This window comes from Anabrus simplex, chromosome 6, assembly GCF_040414725.1.
Source record: "Anabrus simplex isolate iqAnaSimp1 chromosome 6, ASM4041472v1, whole genome shotgun sequence".
Taxonomy (NCBI): domain Eukaryota; kingdom Metazoa; phylum Arthropoda; class Insecta; order Orthoptera; family Tettigoniidae; genus Anabrus; species Anabrus simplex.
In genome coordinates, this window is record NC_090270.1 from 88154904 (window position 1) to 88167355 (window position 12452).

The window sequence follows — 12452 nt, forward strand, 5'->3', positions numbered from 1 at the left end:
TCTTGATCTGGGAGCAGTTATATAACTATCCTACCACTAGGGCTAACGGCTATACAAACTAAAATCTATCTGTATCACGAGGACAATGCACTCTTGATGTGGGAGCAGTTATATAACTATCCTACCACTAAAGCAAATGCCTATACAAAGTAAGCTCTATCAGTATCAACAGGACGACTTTCTCGTCATGTGGGAGCAGTTATCCAGCTATCCTACCATAAAGGCTAATGGCTATACTAACTAAACTCTATCAGTATCATGAGGACGATGTTCTCTTGATGTGGGAGCAGATAAATAACTATCCTACCACTAAGGTAAATGGCCGTAACTAGGACGATGGTCTCTTGATGTGGGAGCAGTTATAAATCTATCCTACCAATAAAGCTAATGTTATATAAATGAACTCTATCAGTATCACGAAGACGATGTTCTCTCGATGTGGGAGCAGTAAATTAACTATCCTACCACTAAGGCTAATGGCTCTACAAATTAAACTCTATCAGTATCACGAGGACGATGTCCTCTTGATGTGGGAGCAGTTATATAACCATCCTACCACTAAGGCTAACGGCTGTACAAACTATAGTCTATCAGTATCACGAGGACGATGTTCTCTTGATGTGGGAGAAGTTATATAACTATCCTACCACTAAGGCCAATGGCTACAAAAAATAAAATCTATCAGTATCACGAGGACGATGTTCTCTTTATGTGGGAGCAGTCATATAAATACCCTACCACTAAGGCTTATGGCTATAAAAAGGAACTCTATCAGTATCACGAGGACGATGTTCTCTTGATGTGGGAGCAACTATCCTACCACTAAGGCTAATGGCTATACAAACTAACTCTATCAGGGTCACGAGGACGTTGTTCTCTTGATGTGGGAGCAGTTATATAACTATCCTACCACTAAGGCTAACGGCTGTACAAACTCAAAAATATCGGTATCACGAGGACGATGTTCTCTTGATGTGGGAGCAACTATCCTACCACTAAGGCTAATGGCTATACAAACTAACTCTATCAGTGTCACGACGACGAGGTTCTCTTGATGTGGGAGCAGTTCTATAACTATTTTACCACTAAAGCTAATGGCTATACAAACTAAACTGTACAAGTATCACGAGGACGATGTTCTCTTGATGCGGGAGCAGTTAATTAACTATCCTACCACTAAGGCTAATGGCTCTACAAAATAAACTCTATCAGTATCCCGAGGCCGATGTCCTCTTGATGTGGGAGCAGTAATATAACTATCCTACCACTAAAGCTAATGGCTATATAAAATAAAATCTATTCGTATCACGAGGAGGATGTTCTCTTGATGGGGGAGCCGTTATATAACTATCCTACCACTGAAGCTAACGGCTATACAAACTAAACTCTACCAGTATCACGAGGACGATGTTCTCTTGATGTGGGAGCAACTATCCTACCACTAAGGCTAATGGCTATACAAACTAACTCTATCAGGGTCACGAGAACGATGTTCTCTTGATGTGGGAGCAGTAATATAACTATCCTACAACTAAAGCTAACGGCTGTACAAACTAAACTGTACCAGTCACACGAGGACGATGTTCTCTTGATGTGGGAGCAACTATCCTACCACTAAGGCTAATGGCTATACAAACTAACCGTATCAGTATCACGAGGACGATGTTCTCCTGATGTGGGAGCAGTTATATAACTATTCTGCCACTAAAGCTAATGGCTATACAAACTAAACTGTACCAGTCACACGAGGACGATGTTCTCTTGATGTGGGAGCAGTTATATAACTATCCTAATACTAATGCTAATGGCTATACAAACTCAACTCTATCAGTATCACGACGACGATGTCCTCTTGATGTGGGAGCAGTAATATAACTATCCTACAACTAAAGCTAACGGCTGTACAAAATAAACTCTCTCAGTATCACGAGGACGATGTTCTCTTGATGTGGGAGCAAATATCCTACCACGAAGGCTAATAGCTATACAAACTAAACTCTATCAGTATCACGAGGACGATGTTCTCTTGATGTGGGAGAAGTTATAGAACTATCCTACCACTAAGGCTAATAGGTATACAAATTAAACTCCATCTGTATCACGACGACTATGTTCTCTTGATGTGAGAGCAGTTATATAACTATATTACCACTAAGGCTAATAGCTGTACAAACTAAACTCTATCAGTATCACGAGGACAATGTTTTCTTGATGTGGGAGAAGTTATAAATCTATCCTACTAATAAAGATAATGTTTATACAAACTAAACTCTATCAGTTTCACGACGACGATGTTCTCTTGATCTGCGAGCAGTTATATAACTATCCTACCACTAAGGCTATTGTCTATACAACCTAAACTCCATCAGTATCACGAGGACGATGTTCTCTTGATGTGGGAGCAGTTATATAACTATCCTACCACTAAAGCTAATGGCTATACAAACTAAACTCTACCAGTATCACGAAGACGATGTTCTATTGATGTGGGAGCAGATAATTAACCATCCTACCAGTAAGGCTAATGGCTCTACAAACTAAACTCTAGCAGTATCACGGGGACGATGTCCTCTTGATGTGGGAGCAGTAACATAACTGTCCTAACACTAAAGCTAATGGTTATATAAACTAAAATCTATCAGTATCACGAGGACGATGTTCTCTTGATGAGGGAGCAGTTATATAACTATCCTAACAATAAAGCTAATGCCTATACAAAATTAACTCTCAGTATCACGAGGACGATGTTCTTTTGATGTGGGAGCAGCTATCTTACCACTCAGGCTAATGTCTATACAAACTAAACTTTATCACTATCAGGAGAACGATACTAAACCCTATCAGTATAACGAGGACGATGTTCTCTTGATGTGGGGGCAGTTATATAACTATCCTACCACTAAAGCTTTTGGCTACACAAACTTAAATCTACCAGTATCACCAGGACGATGTTCTCTTGATGTGGGAGCATTTATATAACTATCCTACCACTAAACATTATGGCTATACAAACTAATCTCTATCCGTATCACGAGGACGATGTCCTCCTGATATGGGAGCAGATCTGTAACTAACCTACCATTAAATCTAATGCCTATATAAACTAAACTCTATCAGTATTAAGAGGACGATGTTCTCTTCATGTGGGAGCATTTATATAACTATCCTACCACTAAATCTATTACATATACAAACTAAACTCTCTCCGTATCACAAGGACGATGTTCTCTTGATGTGGGAGCAACTTTCCTACCACTAAGGCTATTGTCTATACAACCTAAACTCCATCAGTATCACGAGGACGATGTTCTCTTGATGTGGGAGCAGTTATATAACTATCCTACCACTAAAGCTAATGGCTATACAAACTAAACTCTACCAGTATCACGAAGACGATGTTCTATTGATGTGGGAGCAGATAATTAACCATCCTACCACTAAGGCTAATGGCTCTACAAACTAAAGTCTATCAGTATCACGGGGACGATGTCCTCTTGATGTGGGAGCAGTAACATAACTGCCCTAACACTAAAGCTAATGGTTATATAAACTAAAATCTATCAGTATCACGAGGACGATGTTCTCTTGATGAGGGAGCAGTTATATAACTATCCTAACAATAAAGCTAATGCCTATACAAAATAAACTCTCAGTAACACGAGGACGATGTTCTTTTGATGTGGGAGCAACTATCTTACCACTCAGGCTAATGTCTATACAAACTAAACTCTATCACTATCACGAGAACGATACTAAACCCTATCAGTATAACGAGGACGATGTTCTCTTGATGTGGGGGCAGTTATATAACTATCCTACCACTAAAGCTTTTGGCTACACAAACTTAAATCTACCAGTATCACCAGGACGATGTTCTCTTGATGTGGGAGCATTTATATAACTATCCTACCACTAAACATTATGCCTATACAAACTAATCTCTATCCGTATCACGAGGACGATGTCCTCCTGATATGGGAGCATTTCTGTAACTAACCTACCATTAAATCTAATGCCTATATAAACTAAACTCTATCAGTATTGAGAGGACGATGTTCTCTTCATGTGGGAGCATTTATATAACTATCCTACCACTAAAGCTATTACATATACAAACTAAACTCTCTCCGTATCACAAGGACGATGTTCTCTTGATGTGGGAGCAGTTATATAACTATCCTACCACTAAAGCTAATGGCTATACAAACTAAACTCTACCAGTATCACGAAGACCATGTTCTATTGATGTGGGAGCAGATAATTAACCATCCTACCACTAAGGCTAATGGCTCTACAAATTAAACTCTATCAGTATCACGGGGACGATGTCCTCTTGATGTGGGAGCAGTAACATAACTGTCCTAACACTAAAGCTAATGGTTATATAAACTAAAATCTATCAGTATCACGAGGACGATGTTCTCTTGATGAGGGAGCAGTTATATAACTATCCTAACAATAAAGCTAATGCCTATACAAAATAAACTCTCAGTATCACGAGGACGATGTTTTTTTGATGTGGGAGCAACTATCTTACCACTCAGGCTAATGTCTATACAAACTAAACTCTATCACTATCACGAGAACTATACTAAACCCTATCAGTATAACGAGGACGATGTTCTCTTGATGTGGGGGCAGTTATATAACTATCCTACCACTAAAGCTTTTGGCTACACAATCTTAAATCTACCAGTATCAAAAGGACGATGTTCTCTTGATGTGGGAGCATTTATATAACTATCCTACCACTAAACATTATGGCTATACAAACTAATCTCTATCCGTATCACGAGGACGATGTCCTCCTGATATGGGAGCATTTCTGTAACTAACCTACCACTAAATCTAATGCCTATATAAACTAAACTCTATCAGTATTAAGAGGACGATGTTCTCTTCATGTGGGAGCATTTATATAACTATCCTACCACTAAAGCTATTACATATAAAAACTAAACTCTATCAGTATCACGAGGCCGACGTTCTCTTGATGTGGGAGCAGTAATATAACTATCCTACCACTAAGGCTAATGGTTGTACAAACTAAAATCTATCGGTATCACGAGGACGATGTTCTCTTGATGTAGGTGCAGTTATAAAACCATTTTACCAATAAAGCTAATGCCCATACAAACTACACCATATCAGTATCACGAGGACGATGTTCTCTTGATGTGGTAGCAGTTATATAACTATCCTACCATTAAGCGTAATGGCTATACAAACTAAACTCTATCAGTGTCACGAGGACGATGTTCTTTTGATGTCCGAGCAGTTATATAACTATCCTACCACCAAGGCCAATGGCTACAAAAAATAAAATATATCAGTATCACGAGGACGATGTTCTCTTGATGTGGGAGGATTTATATAACTACCCTACCACTGAAGCTAATGGCTATATGAACTAAAATCTATCCGTATCCCGAGGATGATGTTCTCTTTATGTGGGAGCAGTCATATAACTACCCTACCACTAAAGCTAATGGCTATATGAACTAAACTCTATCAGTATCGTGAGGACGATGTTCTCTTGATGTGGGAGCAGTTATATAACTATCCTACCACTAAGACTATTGGCTGTATAAACTAAAATATATCACTATCATGAGCACGATGTTGTCTTTATGTGGGAGTAGTTATATTACTTTCCTACCACTAAAACTAACGACCATACAAACTAAACTCTATAAGCATCACGAGGACGATGTTCTCTTGATGTGGGGGCAGTTATACAACTATCCTACCACTAAAGCTATTGGCTATTCAATCTTGAGTCTATCAAAATCAAGCGGACCAAGTTCTCCTGATGTGGGAGCAGTTATATAACTATCCTACCACTAAGGCTAACGGGTATACAAAATAAAATCTATCAGCATCACGAGGACGATGTTCTCTTGATGTTGGAGCAGTTATATAACTATTCTACCACTAACGCTAATGGCTATACAAACTAAACTGTACCAGTCACTCGAGGACGATGTTCTCTTGATGTGAGAGCAGTTAATTAACTATCCTACCACTAAGGGTAATGGATCTACGAACTAAACTCTATCAGTATCACGAGGCCGATGTCCGCTTGATGTGGGAGCAGTAATATATTATCCTACCAATAAAGCTAATGCCTATACAAAATAAAATCTATCAGTATCACGAGGATGATGTTCACATGATCTGGGAGGAGTTATATAACTAAACTACCACTAAAGCTAATGTCTATACAAACTAAACTGTACCAGTATCACGAGGACGATGTTCTCTTGATGTGGGGGCAGTAAATTAACTATCCTACCACTAAGGTTAATGGCTCTACAAACTAAACTCTATCAGTACCACGACGACGATGTCCTCTTGATGGGGGAGCAGTAATATAACTATCCTACCACTAAGGCTAATGGGAATACAACTAAACTCTATCTGTATCACGACGACGATGTTCTCTTGATGTGGGAGCAGTTATGTAACTATCCTACCACTAAGGCTATTGGCTGTACAAACTAAAGCCTATCAGTATCGCGAGGTCGATGGTCTCTTGATGTGGGAGTAGTTATATAACTATCCTACCACTAAGGCTAACGGCTATACAAACTAAAATCTATCAGTATCACGAGGACAATGTACTCTTCATGTGGGAGCAGTTATATAACTATCCTACCAATAAAGCAAATGCCCTTACAAAGTAAACTCTATCAGTATCAAGAGGACGATGTTCTCTTCATGTGGGAGCAGTTATGTAACTATTCTACTACTAAGGCTAACGGGTATACAAATTAAAATCTCAGTATCACGAGGAGGACGTTCTCTTGATGTTGGGGCTGTTATATAACTATCCTACCACTGAAGTTAATGGCTATAGAAACTAAATTCTACCTGTATCACGAGGTCGATGTTCTCTTGATGTGGGAGCATTTATATAACTATCCTGCCACTAAGGCTATTGGCTGTACAAACTAAAACCTATCAGTATCACGAGGACGATGTTCTCGTGATGTGGGAGCAGTTATATAACTATCCTATCACTAAGGCTAATGGGTATACAAACTAAAATCTATCTGTATCACGACGACGATGTCCTCTTGATGTGGGAGCAGTAATATAACTATACTATCACTAAGGCTAATGGCCGTATAAACTAAAATCTATCACTATCATGACGACGATGTTCTCTTGATGTGGGAGCAGTTATATAACTATCCTTCCACTAAAGCTATTGGGTATACAATCTTAACTCTATCAGTATCAAGCGGACGAAGCTCTCCTGATGTTGGAGCAGTTATATAACTATCCTACCACTAAGGCTAACGGGTATACAAATTAAAATCTCAGTATCACGAGGAGGACGTTCTCTTGATGTTGGGGCAGATATATAACTATCCTACCACTAAGGCTATTGGCTGTACAAACTAAAATATATCAGTATCATGAGCACGATGTTGTCTTGATGTGGGAGCATTTATATAACTATCATACCACTAAGGCTAACACCTATACAAAATAAGACCTATCAGTATCACGAGGACGATGTTCACTTGATGTGGGAGCAGTTATATAACTATTCTACCACTAAAGCTAATCGCTATACAAACTAAAGTGTACCAGTATCACGAGGACGATGTTCTCTTGATGTGGGAGCTGCTAATTAACTATCCTACCACTAAGGCTAATGGCTCTATAAACAAAACTCTATCAGTATCACGAGGCCGATGTCCTCTTGATGTGGGAGCAGTAATATAACTATACTACCACTAAAGGTAATGGCCGTATATTCTAAAATGTATCACTATCATGAGGACGATGTTCTCTTGATGTGGGAGCAGTTATATAACTATCCTACAAATAAAGCTAATGCCTATACAAAATAAACTCTCTCGGTATCACGAGGACGATGTTCTCTTCTTGTGGGTGCAACTTGCCTACCACTAAGGCTAATGGCTATACAAAATAAACTCTATCACTATCACGAGAACGATGTTCTCTTGATGTGGGTGCAGTTATATAACTATCCTAATACTAAGGCTAATGGCTGTACAAACTAAACTCTATCAGTATCACGAGGACGATGTTCTCTTGATGTGGGATCAGTTATAAATCTATCCTACCAATAAAGCTAATTTTTATATAAACTGAACTATATCAGTATCACGAAGACGATGTTCTCTTGATGTGGGAGCAGTTAAGTAACTATCCTAACACTAAGGCTAATGGCTCTACAAACTAACCTCTATCCGCATCACGAGGACGATGTCCTCTTGATGTGGGAGCAGTAATATAACTATCCTACCACTAAAGCTAATGGCTATAAAACTAAAATCTATCAGTATCACGAGGACGATGTTCTCTTGATGTGGGAGCAGTTATATAACTATCCTACCAATAAAGCTAATGCCTATGTATAATAAACTCTCTCAGTATCACGAGGACGATGTTCTCATGATGTGGGAGCAACTATCCTACCACTCAGGCTAATGGCTATACAAAGTAAACTCTATCAGTATAACGAGGACGATGTTCTCCTGATATGGGAGCAGTAATATAACTATCCTACCACTAAAGCTAATGGCTATATAAACGAAAATCTATCAGTATCACGAGGACGATGTTCTCATGATGTGGGAGCAACTATCCTACCACTCAGGCTAATGGCTATACAAATTAAACTCTATCAGTATCACGAGGACGATGTTCTCTTGATGTGGAAGCAGTTATTAAACTTTCCTATAAATAAAGCTAATGGCTATATAAACTAAACTCTATCAGTATAACGAGGACGATGTTCTCCTGATATGGGAGCAGTTCTATAACTATCCTACCACTAAAGCTAATGCCTATACAAACTAAACTTTATCAGTATCACGAGGACGATGTTCTCTTGATCTGGGAGCAGTGATATAACTATCCTACGACTAAGGCTAATGTCTATACAAACGAAACTCTATCAGTATCACGAGGACCATGTTCGCTTGATGTGGGAGCAGTTATATAACTATCCTACCACTAAAGCTAATGGCAATACAATCTAAACCCTATCAGTATCACGAGGACGATGTTCTCTTGATGTGGGAGCAAATATATAACTATCCAACAACTATGGCTAATGGGTATACAAACTACACTCTATCTGTATCACGACGACGATGTTGTCTTGATGTTGGAGCAGTTATATAACTATCCTACCACTAAGGCTAACGGTATACAAACTAAAATCTATCAGTATCACGCGGACAATGTACTCTTGATGTGGGAGCAGTTATATAACTATCCTACCACTAAAGCAAATGCCTATACAAAGTAAATTCTATCAGTATCAAGAGGACGATGTTCTCTTCATGTGGGAGCAGTTAAATAACTATCTTACCATTAATGTTAATGGCTATACAAACTAAACTCTATCAGTATTACCAGGACGATGTTCTTTTGATGTCTGAGCAGTTATATAACTATCCTACCACCAAGGCTAATGGATACAAAAAATAAAATCTATCAGTATCACGAGGACGATGTTCTCTCGACGTGGGAGCAGTTCTATAACTATACTACCACGAAAGCTAATGGCTATATAAACTAATATCTCTCAATATCCCGAGGATGATGTTCTCTCTATGTGGGAGCAGTCATATAACTATCCTACCACTAAAGCTAATGCCTATACAAACTAAACTCTATCAGTATCACGATGACGAAGTTCTCCCGATGTGGGAGGAGTTATATAACTATCCTACCACTAAGGCTATTGCCTGAACAAACTAAATTCTATCAGTATCACGAGGACGATGTTCTCTTGATGTGGAACCAACTATCCTACCACTCAGGCTAATATCTATACAAACTAAAATCTATCAGGATCACGAGGACGATGTTCTCTTGAAGTGGGCGCAGTTATATAACTATCCTACCACTAAGGCTATTGGCTGTACAAACTAAAATATATCAGTATCATGAGCACGAAGTTGTCTTGATGTGGGAGTAGTTATATAACTATCCTACCACTAAGGCTAACGGGTATACAAATTAAACTCTTTCTGTATCACAACGACGATGTTCTTTGATGTGGGAGCAGTTATATAACTATCCTACCACTAAAGCTATTGGCTATACAAACTAAACTCTGTCAGTATCACGAGGACGATGTTCTCTTGATGTGGGAGCAGTTATGTAACTATCATACCACTAAGGCTAATTGGTATACAAATTGAACTCCATCCGTATCACGACGACGACGATGTTCTCTTGATGTGGGAGCAGTTATGTAACTATCCTACCACTAAGGCTAACAGCTATACAAACTAAGACCTATCAGTATCACGAGGACGATGTTCACTTCATGCGGGAGCAGTTATATAACTATTCTACCACTAAAGCTAATGGCTATACAAACTAAAGTGTACCAGTATGACGAGGACGATGTTCTCTTGATGTGGGAGCAGTTAATTAACTATCCTACCACTAAGGCTAATGGCTCTATAAACTAAACTCTATCAGTATCACGGGGACGATGTCCTCTTGATGTGGGAGCAGTAACATAACTGTCCGAACACTAAAGCTAATGGTTATATAAACTAAGATCTATCAGTATCACGAGGACGATGTTCCCTTGATGAGGTAGCAGTTATACAACTATCCTAACAATAAAGCTAATGCCTATACAAAATAAACTTTCAGTATCACGAGGACGATGTTCTTTTGATGTGGGAGCAACTATCTTACCACTCAGGCTAATGTCTATACAAACTAAACTCAATCACTATCACGAGAACGACACTAAACCCTATCAGTATAACGAGGACGATGTTCTCTTGATGTGGGGGCAGTTATATAACTATCCTACAACTAAACATTATGGCTATACAAACTAATCTCTATCCGTATCACGAGGACGATGTCCTCCTGATATGGGAGCAGTTCTGTAAGTAACCTACCACTAAATCTAATGCCTATATAAACTAAACTCTATCAGTATTAAGAGGACGATGCTCTCTTCATGTGGGAGCATTTATATAACTATCCTACCACTGAAGCTATTACATATACAAACTAAACTCTCTCCGTATCACAAGGACGATGTTCTCTTGATGTGGGAGCAACTTTCCTACCACTAAGGTTAATGGCTATACAAACTAAAATCTATCGGTATCACGAGATCGACCTTCTCTTGATGTGGGAGCAGATATATAACTATCCTACCACTAAGGCTAATGGTTGTACAAACTAAAATCTATCGGTATCACGAGGACGATGTTCTCTTGATGTAGGTGCAGTTATAAAACTATTTTACCAATAAAGCTAATGGCCATACAAACTACACCATATCAGTATCACGAGGACGATGTTCTCTTGATGTAGGTGCAGTTATAAAACTATTTTACCAATAAAGCTAATGGCCATACAAACTACACCATATCTGTATCACGAGGACGATGTTCTCTTGATGTAGGTGGAGTTATAAAACTATTTTACCAATAAAGCTAATGACCATACAAACTACACCATATCAGTATCACGAGGACGATGTTCTCTTGATGTGGTAGCAGTTATATAACTATCCTACCATTAAGCGTAATGGCTATACAAACTAAACTCTATCAGTATGGTGAGGACGATGTCCTCTTGATGTGGGAGCAGTTAAATAAATATCATAGCACTAACGTTGATGGCTATACAAACTAAAGTCTATCAGTCTCACGAGGACGATGTTCTCTTGATGTGGGAGCAGTTAAATAACTATCTTACCACTAATGCTAATGGCTATACAAACTAAACTCTATCAGTGTCACGAGGACGATGTTCTTTTGATGTCCGAGCAGTTATATAACTATCCTACCACCAAGGCCAATGGCTACAAAAAATAAAATATATCAGTATCACGAGGACGATGTTCTCTTGATGTGGGAGGATTTATATAACTACCCTACCACTGAAGCTAATGGCTATATGAACTAAAATCTATCCGTATCCCGAGGATGATGTTGTCTTTATGTGGGAGCAGTCATATAACTACCCTACCACTAAAACTAACGTCCATACAAACTAAACTCTATAAGCATCACGAGGACGATGTTCTCTTGATGTGGGGGCAGTTATACAACTATCCTACCACTAAAGCTATTGGCTATACAATCTCGACTCTATCAGTATCAAGCGGACCAAGTTCTCCTGATGTGGGAGCAGTTATATAACTATCCTACCACTAAGGCTAACGGGTATACAAAATAAAATCTATCAGCATCACGAGGACGATGTTCTCTTGATGTTGGAGCAGTTATATAACTATTCTACTACTAACGCTAATGGCTATATAAACTAAACTGTACCAGTCACTCGAGGACGATGTTCTCTTGATGTGGGAGCAGTTAATTAACTATCCTACCACTAAGGGTAATGGATCTACGAACTAAACTCTATCAGTATCACGAGGCCGATGTCCGCTTGATGTGGGAGCAGAAATATAACTA